The 16,945-nt window shown below is 27.5% G+C and overlaps 1 pseudogene; it reads left to right on the top strand.

Annotated features, from left to right (window-relative positions):
* The first annotated feature begins 3,465 nt into the window (after positions 1–3,465).
* Positions 3,466–16,117, top strand: LOC113369940 (annotated as a pseudogene).
* The last annotated feature ends 828 nt before the right edge of the window (positions 16,118–16,945 follow it).

Genomic DNA, 16,945 nt, shown 5'->3' on the forward strand with positions numbered 1-16,945 from the left:
ATAATTACTCTAGAAATTGTGAATGATAATTGTGAATGATTAATCGATATAGAAATTTAAAAACGTAATAAGGCTTACTTAGAGGTTACAGTTTGAATAAACGAGTTAACGAAATATTATATCAATTTGTTTGGATTTTTATGCAAATCGTTACGGGTTTTTAAATAACCATAAAGATTAAAAATAGTTCAGTACTCTACATCAATTTTCAATATAAGGTTTAGTACTGAGTTTTATCATATATATATATATACAGTAGCGGCGCTAGGCGTCGGCGGTTGTCGGCGGCGCCGCCGACGGCCTCGCGCCTAGGGGGGCCTCGCAAGAGGCCCCGGAAAAATTTTAATTATTTAAAAATTTAGTTAATTTTCATACGGATGTGCGAGTAAAGAAGGTGATTAGTGGTTTACAGGCACTATCATTTTACTCTTATCTTTTATGGACATTATCTAACATCGTCTGTCAACACTATAGATTATTAAATCTAAACAACTTCGCGCAAGCTAATTCTCTGGTTGTTTATATTTGTGTATTTCTTATGTGAGCACTATGTAAATCATCGTTCTTTTTGGAAATACATACGAGTGGGAATCTTAACGTATCGAAACAGTAATTAAATATTCGAGGAAATAAAAGTAATCATGATCAATAAAAATTGATCATGAGAAATAACAATGAGATAATAACAAAAACTGTTAATCTGAAACTAATCATGTTTCACACCGTCAACACAAGCAATATATTTTTTAAACATTCTATCGGGATGATCAGTTCTTTCAAAAAAATTGATAACCTTTTAAACTTTTTTTGTATCTCGAAACCGCTAAATCTGCCTTTGACAATTATCAACAACGAATTGAATTTTTTTTAAATCCTTAAATCGGTTGATCCGCTCTGATGTCGTCGACAAAAAATAAAGCGTCTTAAAAAACGACATTTGACATTTTTGAACCAATTTTAAAAATTCAAAAACTGATCGAAAGTTTTCAGTTGGCGATCGTGCTGAATTGTTTTTCGTCAAGATCGACCGCCACAGTTCTTCGTAATATATTGTAAAAATATTTTTTCAAAAAAAAACGTGTTAGTATCATCTAACATAAATTTATGGAACTACGATAAATGATTAATTATAAAAAGTCATTAAATTTTAGAATAATGGGACGAGCTTTTAGACCATGTCTACCTACTATGTGATGTTCGGATTTGTGCACTCAAATTAGTATGAACATAGATTTTTTAAATCTAATTAATCACTTGCAGATTGCAATATTTTATCTAATTAGTTATTAAGTCGGTGATTTCCAACCATTTTTTATTCATAATGATCGAAAAAACATAAAATTTGCGAATCAAAGGTTGGGCAAAAGGAAACTTTTTCGCGATAATTATTAATTTAGTGCTTTTCTAACAGCTGGAGAACAAACCATTTTTGCCGAAGAGTTTGTTTTAACTTGTGTAATTTTTGTCTATTTCATTGGTGTATTTATCTGATTAAAATAAATCTCATATACAGTTATAGTAATCGCCAAAAAAATGTAAAAAAAATTTTATATATCTTCAAAGAATTTCTGAACATTTTGGCAAATTTTCGTCGACGATTTCGCGAACATGGGTCAACCAATTTGAAAAATTCAGAAAACATTTGACATGTATTGAAGGTAAGAAGACGTGCTTATTAGGTTTTAACAAAGGCAGGATAAGCCGTTGTGAAGATACGGGACAAAAGTGCCAAACTGATTACATTTTTAGGAAGGTAGGTCTAGCGGTTTTGGAAATCCAGTAGAAAAGCACAACAAAATGGCATATGCACATCAAATTATCAGATATTTTATAAGATTTTAATTAATAGTGAGTTAAGTTAGACTGCAACGCGGCGTTTACGCGCTTCGATATTTCGTCTCTAAGCAGCTAACGCAACGTGATTGCTTTGAAAAAAAGTTCGAAATTTTCAACAAAATATTTCAAATTAAAAAAAGTCAATTTTCTTCACTTTTCAAATTTTTTCAAAGCTTTCGAAAATTTAAATTACGGCACGAAAAGTTCAGCAATTTGCCTTTAGGCACGATGCCATTACCACTAGCAACTTGCAACTAGCAAAAAAGGGGGGCCTCGCAAACGAATTTCGCCGACGAATATATATATATATATATATATATATATAATTATTTTTTTTGCGAATGTTTTTTGTATCAATTTTTTACTAGCGTCCTTCAAAATTTTATGCCAGATCAATTAAATAACATTTCCATGTCCAATGATCGTTGTATCGTGCACTAAATGATTGAAAAATGTTATGTAATCTTATTATATTGTTAACTGCATGAACAATGAGCAGAATTTATAAATATGTAGATTTTGATAACAAACCATTGTGTGGCTAAAAACTGATATTAGAAACGTAATTGTCATCAATGGAAAATTAAACTGTCTCTATAAAATATTTTGAAGTGAAAGAGGCAAGTTCGATTACTGGAAAATATGGAGTCAGGTGAGTTATTGTTATTATTATTTATAAACGTAAAAATATCTTTTGATAATCTTTTCAAATGAATAACATTTTATTGAATACATTTAATAATATTTATAATTTTAATTTGAGATCTTTAGGATCTCGTTTTTTTTTACCAAAATACTTTTTCCTGAAGATGAAAGAGGAAAATCTCATATAACCCAAACCTCAAAATAATTGTACATGATTAAATAAATTTTGAAAAAAAAATGAACACTCAAGTTCAAAAAAAAGTCTTCACATACATATACAACTAATAACTATTTTTTTTTTTCTATTAATATATTAAATTAATACATGTAAAAATAAGATACGGTTGGTTCAATGAACTTTTTACTCTTATAATAATTGTGTTAATTTGGTCGTTTATAATTTGAAATATATATTTTTTTATATTATTTTATAATGCATTTTGCTTTTGCTTTAATTTTTTTTTATTCTATGAGTTAACGAAGATTTTCTCATCTTGCCTTTACATTATATGTGGTTTGCTAATTAATTTTATCTTCGGATCAGATTTCAATTTTCTTCATAACAAGCATACTTGAGCTTAAGTATTTCTCTATTCAAACATTGCAATAATAATATAATTTAAATAAAGCATAAAAAAATCGAACATTTATGTTTCAAACAAATAAATTATTCATTTCTAAAACTCTTTTGCATTATCTTCATTATTTATTTACCATTATTATTACCAATCAAATTCTTCGTTAGGTTCTATTGGAAAACTGCTACAATTATGTCATTTATATAGAATTATTCATCCAAATTTCTAAATTTCTATCAAATTCATAAACTGCAATCAAATTAAAATTTAATTGTATCTTATTTACAGATATTTAAACACGATGACGAGAACAAAGTGTTGTTAATATGATAAGTACATCACTCGTGTCAAATCATACATTATGAGATCAAATATAAACAAGGTCATTTAGAAGCAACGTACACGCGGAATCGATCATTACAAGCAAACTAGTAATTGAAAGTGTTACCTATAGATTATATTATATTTATTATTAATGAAATTGTTAAATGTGTTGATTTATTATTGTTAATTTTTTGGGTTTAAAAGTGAAATTGTTGAATATGTCGTCGACGTTAGTGACTGTGAATGAATATGAAGCAAGGGCGTATGAAATTTTACCCCAAAATGCAAGAGATTATTATAAGAGCGGAGCTGGGGATGAACATACGTTGAGTTTGAACAAGGAAGCTTTTAAAGGTACATAGTTTTTTAAAAAAAAGATTAATAAAATAACATTTATTAATAATGCACATCCAGATCCAAAGAGTTCAAAAAAATTAAAGATTTATTAAGAGAATGTTTTACTTAAATTCTAGAAGTATTATATATAATAGGTTATTTATATTATTTTTTTTTTTTGTCTGTTTGACTAATATTTGAAATGCATCATATTTTTAAAATATTATTTAGCTTGCTTTACACATCTTCATAAAATTCGAAGTTTATTGCAAAATTATTTCAGTAATTATTTTATTACAATAAATACTATTAATTCTTATTTCTAAATTAAAAGTTGTATGTGAATGTTGTTGTGAGAATGTTAGGCGCAAGAAGTTAATGATTTCGGTTATATTATTAAAAAGTTTTTTTTTTTTGGTTTTTACATTTAGTTTATTAAATTCAGTTTAAATACCTGATCTGTATTTCACTTACATATACAAAACTTAACGTCTTCGCAATTTTTTTTTTTGCTTCTAGATGCTTGTTCTATTAGTATACTTTTCTTTATTTCATATTTTGAATGAATTGGATTTTTTTACTTACCATACCTTGTAATATTTTTATTAATAGAAATCATTGCTCATATATATATTATTGATATCTATATATTAAACAGGCCAACAAAGAAAATGGTGCAAACGATTTAAATGCTGTTTTTAAGTATATTTGGGGCGCAGATTTCAAGAATGACATTGTTTTTTTTCTATGAGCTTTAGTTTTCAAGATGTGATATAAATGATATATAAGGAATGAAAGTGCAAAATAGTAATACAATTCAGAATTTTATTTTAATGAGAATGCCTACTCGTACATACAAACTTACAAGACCCATTCGGCCTTAGTTGGGACATTAGTTGACACTGTGTTCCAAACTAGAGCTGATAAAAAAAATCGTTTGCAGATTTGAAATCAGCGCAAAAAATACTATAAGAATCAGTTCTAACATTTGATGCACCAAAATGTTTGTAGGCCTGTGTTATTAGCAGCTAATAAGTATGCCAATATTTAATTTTTTAGTGTAGCTAAAATCCATATATAAGTCTCTAATGAATCCTCGTCCTTGTTCTCTAATAAATAATAAAAAATTATATACAAAAAGGAGAAATCGTGGCAAATAATCTTCTGAACTGATATAAGTTATATTTTATATCTGTTGCCTAAATCTTTACTTCAATTTATTTTCATTGCTACCTATAATTGTTTACAATGATGATAGTAATATTATTATTTTAGGTTGCGTATTCGTCCAAGGTTTTTAGTTCCAGTGTCAAATCGTGATATGTCTGTGGAAATTTTCGGCGATCGTGTTAAAATACCTTTTGGAATATCCCCGACTGCCATGCAAAAAATGGCCCATGCTGATGGAGAATGTGCAAACGCTAGAGGTTTGAAAAATAACAACTATATAAAGATAAATAGCTAATAAATTGATATTATGTATTTTTAATACTCGGTACATTAGAATTATTTAGACTTTTTTTTAATTATCAAAAAGGTTTCATGAATATTACATAAAAATGTTTAGTTTACATTAAATTTGGTTCAAGTATCTGTTTACCTTACATGATTTTAATTCCCAGCTGCTGGTGAATATGGTACAATTTTTACCCTGAGCACTCTGTCGACTTGCTCTATGGAAGAAGTCGCCCAGGCTGCACCCAATACTATTAAATGGTTTCAACTTTACATATACTATGACAGGTATATATAAATCCGTCCTTATAAATTAAATATTATTGTTGCTAATATTACGATATTTTTTTTTTTTTTTTAGACAACTAACAATTGATCTTGTGAGAAGAGCTGAAGCTTGCGGTTTTAGGGCTTTGGTGCTAACAGTAGACGCACCAGTATTTGGTCTCAGACGAGCTGATATAAGAAATAAATTTAAACTGCCCTCACATTTAAAGTAAGGAACAGATAAGTTATTATAAGACTTTTGAAGCTTATCATATTTTCTATTTTTGATAAAAAATACTTAGGGTAGAGCTCTCTGAAAAGTAGGCAAAGTATACAATTTAATAAGGTTCGTATTTTATATAATTCAATGATACTTTGAATTAAATAATATGCATTCTAATCATACTTGATATTTATCTTTGGAATTGCTTCTTGAGATAAAGTATTTGTTTTGCATTTTAATATGGTATCTACGTCATATCAAATCAATTGCAACTGATTATGGTTCATAGTATGAATAATTCAAGATTATAAATTTCACATACTAGATACAAATTTAAGGGGCACAACTAGTGTGAAATTTTCAAAAATTCAATTTTTTCATATTTCGATAGGTTATACCTTTAAAAATAACATACCAAAATTTTAAATCGATATCTTAAATAGTTTTTGAGTCACGGCCATTTAAAGAGTATATAGTATATAGTATAACGATCATTTTATCTTTCAACGCGTTTTTCTCGAAACATTTTCCGAATTTGCTGCAATGATTACTCAAAAACAAATGATCCGATCACTATCAAAATTTTTTTACATGTTCTATATATAGATCTCCGTAAAATAAACTATCGATTTTTTGATCGGATCAAACATCGAATTTTGGCAGTTCAAAAACGACCAAAATTTTGGTTAAAATTCGACTTTTTTTTAAAAAAAACGCCGTCATTTTGTCAATTTTTGATTTTTTTTTTTATCGTAGTTCATTTTACAGACAATATTATCTAGTTTAACGAGATTGTTTTTGTAAATTTCATCCACGTAGAAGGCCGGAATCACTGCAGCAGTGAAGCGCCTTGATCACTTAAAAAATATTTATTTTTTTCTTCAAAACTTTTACTACGTATTCTTAAAACATGTATAAATATATTCCTAAAATTTTGAAATGATTGATAAAGTAGTTTTTTTAATATAAATTCCCAAATATCCTTTTTTTAGGCGGTTACACTAGTTGTGCCCCTTAATATAAAATAACAGCTTTATTCTCTAACATTGCTATGTAATCCATCAAATTATATTATATTTTGTTAATTTTACAGATTAGGCAATTTTGAGGGCCAAAAATCCACAGATATTACCATCGAACGTGATTCCTCCGGGTTGACCGACTACGTAACAAAACAGTTTGATGGAACTCTAACGTGGGATGATGTCAAGTGGTTAATTAGGTAGACGAGAAAAATTTAAATCAAGAACTGAAATTGCTCTATCATTATAATTATATTTTTTTAGTAAACTAAATTACCGGTCTTGGTGAAAGGTTTACTAACTGCTGAAGATGCCATAAAAGCAGTTGAAATCGGAGTACAAGGCGTTGTGGTCTCTAATCATGGAGCGAGACAACTGGATGGCGTGCCAGCTTCGGTAATTAATTACATATTGCAATTAGATGCAAAATAGCAGTAATTTAATTAGAAACAATTATTTTTAAACAAAGATTACAATATGTAACATTTCAATATTGCGGTATGCAATAGTTGATGTGTTAATGATGATGAACTTTTCTAAAATATGTTATTACTATTTTCTGAATTATGTTATTTATTATTTATTTAATGATTTTAGATAGAGGCTTTACCAGAAATTGCTCGTGCTGTAGGTCATAAAACAACTGTGATTATGGATGGAGGAATTCGTCAAGGAGAAGATATATTCAAAGCACTCGCATTAGGCGCAAAAATGGTAAATATTATTAGTATATGAATATTATCTTGAGAATTATTTTTCTAATCAATTCATTATTCAATGTCAAGAGTTTTATATTCCCACGTTTGATAAAATCAATGCCGCTTGTTAATTACCTCTAATTACTTGCGATAACTGATAAAATGCTTAAATAATTATAAAGCAAAATTTTGAGCTGTTATATATTTCAAAACATATTTGGAATTTTTATTTATTATAAATATTAAATTGAATTTTAAATTTTATAATTATTAAACTAGTTTTTATGCAATAAATTAATATGGCTCTGCTAATAAAAAAAATCAGTCATAATATTTTCACAAAAAACTGCATTTTATTTTTGAGAATCTGATTTTGTAAATTGTTGTAAATGAAAATTTATTATTTTAATATTGTGTAGAACTCTTTTAAAATATACCTTTAGTTACAAAGAACTTATTACCAAAATTATGAATCCTAATTATAATTATACTTTTATGATTATTTTCAAAACTGGTTCAATTTATCTTTTCCTAGGTATTTTTTGGACGTCCTGCTCTCTGGGGTCTTGCTCTCGGAGGACAAAAAGGAGTGGAAAACATTCTGGGTATTTTAAAAAATGAATTGGACGTATCAATGGCTATTTCAGGTACGAATTTATTCATATTTAAATGCTTTTATAATAATAGTTATTAAATTTTCTTACTGCTTATGTATAAGTTTCCCATGTGACACGTTGTTGTGTCAAATATTTTAATTTAACTTCTGTTTCCGGGCTCAGCTTAGACAGTGTAGCGAGTTTAGAATCTTTTTCTGGCAAATTTGCTAAATAAATAAACGCAATAAATGATCGTTATCCAAAATATTATAAATTATTATAAAACTTACAGCGAACTAATCGAAGAACTAAGCCTTCTTGGACTGGAAGTTAAAAATTAATTTATCACACCGATTTAAAATAATTTTATTTATACCTTGATATAAACATACCTCCAAAATGCTTTCCAAAGTTTAAAAGTCAAGGGATATATATTTATCGGTATGATTGGCATTATAATTATTGGCGACGTCTGAATGTATCTCAAGAGGATAGTAATAAGTTACTCCTTCGACGCCTTCTATAATGTTGTGTTTGTCTAAAAAACAAAATATATTGAAATCTAAAAATGAATGTTCAGTTTAATATAGATAAAATTAATCTTGACGTGACATTGATTTATAAGAGTTGACCTTACCATACAATTTTTATGCACTATACCTATAACTTCATTACACACGCTCGATACAGAGTTTTAGTAAAGTTTATATTATTTTAGCTTAAATCATAATTTTACATATATAAACATACACATTCATTATTTATTCCTTGTGATAAAAAATAAATTACCTCCATTACTAACAAATTGCAAACGGTTGCAAGATACGACTTCATTTTTTCGAACACGATAAGTGAAACTTCCGCATTTCATCATCATATCATCTGTGATAAACAAAATTTTAATCAAAATTTACAAATAATTTTAATCAATTAAACTATAATATTTTGATTAGGTCAATCATTCAATTTAATATGTGGTACTTACCCTTAGCAGAAACAAAATTGGTGGTGCTGAGGATGAATTGTTTCTAAAATAGTCTAAAACTATACCTTCTCGACCTTCAACACTAACAAGAATTTGAAATAAATATTATAAATCATTATCTGTAGAACTACAAAATTATAATATATTAGTAAAAAGTGCTTTTTAGCATAATAGTGAACTTTCTCATGCATGAGGAAGAATGATAGAGATGTTGTAAAATATTATACCTATCATCTAAAAATTTCTAAAAAAAAATTCCTGAGGAATATATCAAACTACTTTCAATTTTTTGGTGTAAAATCACAAGCCTCTTTTACAGCTTTAACGTAAATTATATATTTTATTCAATTAATTAAGAAAACGGAGATACATGAAAAAAATCGAGCAAGTACGATTAAGTCAATTAAAGTTCTGTGTGGATTGTTTGGTAAATCGATTTAACAATGATTAATAAGTATTTTCGGTTTATGTGTGCATTTATACATACTATAAACTTGGTTTAATCATCCAGGCAGTATCACCATGCCTTGGTTGATCAATCAAAATATTAAATCCATTACATCTGGCATATTTACTTTTTCAACAAAGTGCCATTCGTGTCTGAGAAATGAATGATCGAAAATATCGCCTTTTGTTACGCCTACACAGTTTATCTGAAAGAATTAGACAAAGTTCTCAATTTTTGAGTATCTCAAGTTTTGAGATATTTATAAATTGAATTCTTAAAATATTATTTTTATCTCTTAAATAATAACATTGATATTGCATATATAATGTGCGTGATGTAATTTATAAACATCGTCTCGGTCGTATTTGGAGATATCATATAATCAAAGCATGAGAAATGATAATATTTGATTAAAAAATTAAGCTGGTAGTCACGATGTCATTTATCATTAGTGTTATAATTTAAGAAAAATGTTTATAGACATGTAATTCTTCTTACTGATAATTAGTATGTACATTATTAAAAAATGCTCACATAGAATCCTCCAAGAGGCGAAACGTACCAAGTCTTTTTAAAAAATATAGGCTTTGGGTCCATAACACCATCAACCAATAAAGTTTCCTCTAAACATTTGATTGTCTATTATATTTGCAGTTAATAATATTGTTGAATATTTGGTAAATGTTTACTTACGAACACTCAAGTCATTATTGTTAACAAAGTAATAATAAAAAAATATTTGTCCTGCTCTTCCTACTTGTATTTTATCTTGCTCAATTAAAAATTGATTCGGATCGAGGTGACGACCAAAGCATCGTGATATAGCACCTGAAATATAATAAATGATTTTTATCGACATAAATTGTCATAATAGTTAATAAGTCAATATATTGATTAAAAATTAACTTAAATATATAATAAAAATTACACTCTTTAGCAATACGTGACCCTAATAAATTGACTTTGCTCAGTTGGTATATTCATTTAGTGTTTTTGATATTGGGTGAAAAACTTATTACGAGGTTTGCAAATTCTATTTTGGTTTGATAACTATAGTTATTCCAATTAATTTTAGTCTTGTTGCTATCGTTTGAGCTTTTAATTTGTGAGACATTTTCAATTAAACACACTTAGAAATTGCAGCATGAATCATCTGTTTGTAAATGCATATAAATTTTGTAGTATCATGCTACGGTTCATAGAACAAAAATATAAATAATAATAAGTTTTTAATAAAAAAAATTAGTTAGCTGAACGAACTTAAATTATTTGTTCTTGAATAATTATTATATTTAATTTTCAAAATAAATTGAATAGGTGTAATTTGAAAATCAATATAATGGGAGGATATGAATAGGCCTATAAAGTTACATAATGTTTCATTAGATGTTAGATATTTTTTCTTAAAATATTCGGATATATTTAACACATATCTAAATGAAATTGTTTATTTTTTATAATTGTTATGATTTATGTTTATTTTTTCATTAACGCTAATCGACTATATACATTCTATTTAGATTTAAGAACTTGATTGATTGATTAATTAATTAATAAAACTATATGTTTTTAATAACTTTCCGAGAAAAGAAGTTTAAGCTTTTCTATAAAATCCGATTTGCTAACTTTATGGTTTTTCAAAGTTTCAAGTTCTTCTGAATCGTTTGACATCAAAATTGGAAAAAGTATGTGTGCAAAATTTAATAAGGCGCAAAAGTTTGTAACGTTATAGCAACTTGGAACAGTTATAAATCACTTATTATAAATGAAAATATTGATTTTTTGTTGATTGAGTCGACTAGGGGCCGTATATTAATCACGTGATCGATTTCTAAGACCACCCCCTTTCTTCTCTATAATACGTGTTGATCTTAAAATTACTCCCCTTCACCTCCAAACATCAGGTGTATTTTTAGTACCTAGAAATAATTGTAAATATTAATAAATATGTATACCGCTTTTCAAGGCGGCCGGCATGTTCGGACGTCTTTTCGTTTTATTATATTGGCCATGAAGGTGACAAAACTTCAGGGCATTAATCTTTACACGGAATGGTTGCTACCCCTGGTAGAGGGGGTAGCGGAGTATTTTAATTGAACTGGTTGTTCACTTCAAAAAGTAAAGTCCGCTTAACAACATGTAAATAACCAATAAAAATAAATATATTTTCTTTCATTATAACTTAGTAACAAATCAGTGATTGTAATTAGAACTGCAACAAATAAATAATATACATAATATAAGATGAGTCTTCTAACAAATTCAAGATAATTTTTGATCATTTACCTTCTTTTAGAATATACTTATGTTTCATGTATCCGCAAACCAGAACGACTCCATCCTCCAATGCCAGGACCCAAGTTTGTCTTCGAAAATACTTTTCTATCGCTGATCTCTGGGGGGCAACGTCCGGCACTCTCATACTGTAGCCGGACTGATGTCCCCTATCGTACTCTGCCCTACAAATACACTTTCTCAATTATTGTCACAGCCATTCATTAGTTCAACTTTTATATACGCTTTCGTTTTTATTTTATCGCAGACAATAATACTGGTATGCGAGCCTATGTCAATGGTAACAGATAATTTATTTATCAATGCTTTGTGCTTTATTATTTTGTACGTGATAGTCAAGACAGCGTTTCAGAAATATTAAATTATTTGGAAAAAAATTCATATATTTGCTTTGCAACTTTCAGGATCAGATATATATATATATATATATATATATATATATATATAGATTGTTTTGTAATTTACTTAATTTCAGAAATATTAAACGATTCGGAGTTTAAGATAGAAATGTCACATTTTTCTTAAAACAGTTTTTAACATGTGTTCAAATTTTACGGAACATTTAAAAAGCGATGGGATCTTAGACAATTTTAAGAAATTTTGACACGCTATTTAGGAACCACGTGTTTGTTTTGTTCAGGACTGTATTGTCGAATCGTTTGTTTATGACCCTGTTGTTATGCAATTGCAGAAACAACCCCTCAGCGAATCTTTTTTTATTTCTTTATTTATATTGGTTTAAAATAATAATATGCTCATTTAACATCGTTTTGAATTGTTTGGGAATTTTTGAGTTATTTTTATGTGATGACGTTTACTCAGGTTTTGGCTAGTTTCTCCGATATAAAAAAAAGTTTGCAATTAGAGCAATTAATCTGATATACCAAGTACGAGTAATTTGTGTAAAAATGAAATTAAGGGTTGTATCAGAAATGTATATATGAATGTATATATGTATAGATGATTTGATATTTATTTTATTATAGATATGTGTATCTTATTATTAAATATTTTACTTACGAGTCATTCGTCGTAAGTAACATAATGCTTTTAATTTGTTGGCATATTGGCAAATCCAATATGTGTAAAGTTTCTGCTGATACGTCGCAAACTGCAAATTGACTTGCATTTATGCCCATATCCTGAAAAGGAATGTAGCTGATGAAAAATATAAATGACTTAAATTTTATTTCAGAAATTAAGAATTATAGTAAAATATATTGGCTTTGACTTTGTAAAGAGATCCTACTAATTTTTAAGCATTTTTTAATTTTTTAATGTTTCAATTTCTAAATTATCACGATTACTGAAACTAAACTAACTGTGAACATCAACCGCAAAATTCCTGATGGTATTGGATAATTTTATATCGATGCTCTGTAATTGCACAATAATTTGTATGCAGTACATATGATATAATGCATAAACATTTCAATAATTTGTTTGCGGTATTTGAGGTGTTATATTCATATAAATATGCGCCAGTTCATTAGTTTCTCTATTTATTTAACCTGAACATACATATTTAAATATGCGATATAGTTTATTTATACTAATACAGAATGACTTGAATTCCAAGTGTAAACTGCACATGCTGATACCATGTTTTATCTAAAATGCCTATATTGGTTCTGTGCGGATATTTGTATTTTGTGAATCAGTTTTCCACCTATTAGTTTTTGCAAATGGTAATTTTAGCTCTTTCATAAGTCTTCATAAAAAAAAATTATTTTAAATTTTTTTTTTGTAAAAATTTGGAATTAAATCGAAATATGATATACCTACATCATATGATTTAGTACAGTGCGTATGATTATTGCGATTATAATAAGTACATTGTTTATTCATGAGCAATAATTTTAACCGATTAGTATTTCCTATTATGATTCATTTTAAGTGATGACAAATGTCGATTGGAATGATTGTAGTGCGTATATAAATGTCGGTCATATATTAATATATTAATTAAAATAAAATATAAAAGAGATGCTGGTATTAATCACCTGAAATCCACAGTCCAAGTTTACTGTTCCTTCTTTGCCACCATGATATATGTATTGGTGGTCGGATGGGCAAGTATCGTCTGGTGAATCTAATTTCTCATCTGACCCCAAACCTGGAATTATGTAAAAATATTAGATTAATTACTAATAGAATATTGGAATAGTATGGAAATACATAATTCAAGTTGGTAAATGTCTGGGTCTGGCAACTACAAGGTTGCATATTCAAATGCAGCCCTATATAACCATTTTATATGAAGTCTTGGGCATCATTCATTACTTATAAAAAAAACTTATACAATTGTTGCCAAGTTGAACAACTTGCTTCTAGCAAAGTTTGTAAGGATTTTCATGAGTGCAACAAATAAATAATGGCAATTTAACAATTTTGTCCATTGTCCATAAGTCAAACCCTAGATAAGTTTTTTTACTGTCTATATTTTCCATATGAGATGATTGAAATTGATTCTTCCAAATGGGTTGAATATTTTCCACTCTTCCATTTATAGTCATGTATACATGCGATGTAATTTAACAATGAAGAAGATGTTTTGCAAGGTCGTACATAGTACTATTCTGACGTAATCTGTTCAAATGAAAATGTGTTTTAATGTAAATGATTTGGTTATGTGTTAATTGAATGAAGTAAACAGTTGAGGTAGATTATTCTATGTTGAATTGTTGAAAATACTTTCACGAATTTCGTGTCATATGAGGAATAACGGTTTAGAAATTACTAATCAAGCTGGTAGAGCATTTTTTGTAAACCAACAAGTTGCTAATAGTACTTTGACATATTTTATGCCATTTGAGGTAAAAGGTTTTTACTATTGTCATATTGCATGAATTGCTGAAATGAATCGGTAGATATCATTAAAAATTACCGAAAATGTGCCCTCAACTTTTTACTTACCATTGATTCCTACCCTTCCTACAATTTATTAACTACCCATTGATGTAATGCCCAATCCCAAATTTAATGTTTAAAAATCTTAAAATATTCTGAAACGATATTCAAAATGATTTCCTTTTGCAATGCATGTAAATGCCTTTGGTAAATATTTGACTTCTCATAGATTTCTAGTCGGTACAAAGATTTATTTACAAATAAGTATGACGTACTTATCTTCAAACGAGCTCAATAAAATATTCACAATAAACAGAAACATAACCGTTTTAATATTTAAAAAAATATATACAATTTTTACATGTTTCCTCATTAATAATAATTAATTTTATTTTTTGATAAAATATAATTAACATACTTGTTGGTAATACACAAAATAATAAACAGAAAACCACTGCACTTGTCATTATTAGCTTTGTGTACTAACTGTTCTGGATTTGCAAATGATTGTTGCATAAACTTATCACATATTTATATTGTTTATAAATTGATTAATATAATTACTAAAGAGCATGCATATAAAATTTAAGCGGAATTATAACAAGAGCCATTAATAAATACATATGTATAAACAATAAATTGTTCCTATCTATAAACAATAAATTATTCCTACCTATAAACAATAAATAATTCATACCTATAAACAATAAATAATTCCTTAGCATGATCATTAGACTCTATTTTTTATTTAGAAAGGAAAATGTAAAACGAATCATAATAAAACTAGGTTTAATTGGTATTTGCCTAAAGGAAGTTTCATGAATCTCCTGATACGTGTAGATAATCGACTTAAAAAAAATTAAAATTCAGCTCTTTAGATAAAATTTTCAACCTTTTACTTCAGGATTTGAATTTTCCATTTTTATTTTGTGACGGTATTTGAATTTTCTACTAATAACGAAACGTCTCGGCCCATCTTTTTGGAAAACTAATTAACCCAAGTCCTTATCGAGTTTCCTCTCGATATATTAAATATTTGGCCTCAGACGATTCAGAATGACTCCTGAATTTCTAAACTAGTCCTAGTCCTTATCGAGTTTCATCGATAAGCTTTTAAATATTAGGTCTCAAACAATTCAGAATGACTCTTGAACTTCTAAACTTCTCCTTCGAGACTAAATAAAAAAAGTTGCAAATAAACATATGTTGCCATTATGTAACTCAACTTATGTTGTCTCATATATATCTTCTTTTGACTTCATATATTTTAAGAACACATATGAAATTCAATACAACAGTTGTGCATATGGTATTTAATACCATATCATAGAACATATGTGATATTTTGAAACACAAATGCATTTGCCTATCATTGGCTGCACAATTTGTAAATATTATTGTGAATTTAATTTGCATATCTTTTGTTTCAGGTTGCAGAACTGTTGGTGATATAAACAAATCATGCGTCGTCCATGAATCGTATTATAGTAAGCTTTAAAAATGGCTGTAAATATTATTTTTAAAAGTTGTACATATTTTTTATAGTGCATATTGTACTTATGATTAGCATCACGGTTTCTCAATGTAAGATATAAAATAATTTTAAATTGTAATGTTTTATAAAATATTATTATTTTATAAAAAATTACAATATCCAATAGAAATGAATACTATTTTAATTGCAATAGTAATGTTTTAATAAATTTAAACGCTATTTGTAAATCTATAGACCTTATAATACAGTATTATAAGGTCTATGTATGGGGCTAAAAATTCAAGTCAGAGTATGAATATTGAAGAAAATAATTGAAATTATATTAATATAAAACTACATTTAAGAGATTATTGTTACTTTATTATCAATCAAAAAAGCATTAAAGATTAGCATCAATATTATATTATATCAGTTACAGATTAGGAATTAAAATTATTTTTGCTATTTCAATATGTGGTTCATTGGATTTATATGTTTTATAATGTCTTTTAGTAACAAATTTCACAAGTTTTTCATTGATTATAATTGGTTTAGTACAAATATTTCAATATCAACTATTTTGTTCGAATTTATTTATCTTAAGTTGTATGAAAGTATGGTCCATTATGGGTCCATTATAGCATAAATTTTGTTTTTTTAATTGTCAAAAATAATATTTACAAATATGATATAATCTTTTGTGATAAATTAAAAAAAATACGACAATAAACTCTGACCCCGGTGCAGTTTTAATCTTTCTCACGCTCTGCGCTACATATCATCCATACTATAGCAACATACATGTATAATGGTTTAAATAAATATTTAAAATAGTTAATTAATTTAATAACACGAAATAAATTGTTAAAATAATTAGTATTATATCTACATTTATTTACTTATTCACATAAAT

The sequence above is a fragment of the Ctenocephalides felis genome, unplaced genomic scaffold, assembly GCF_003426905.1.
Source record: "Ctenocephalides felis isolate EL2017-DRISC unplaced genomic scaffold, ASM342690v1 CF-g0.4_SCAFFOLD_01492, whole genome shotgun sequence".
Taxonomy (NCBI): Eukaryota; Metazoa; Arthropoda; class Insecta; order Siphonaptera; family Pulicidae; genus Ctenocephalides; species Ctenocephalides felis.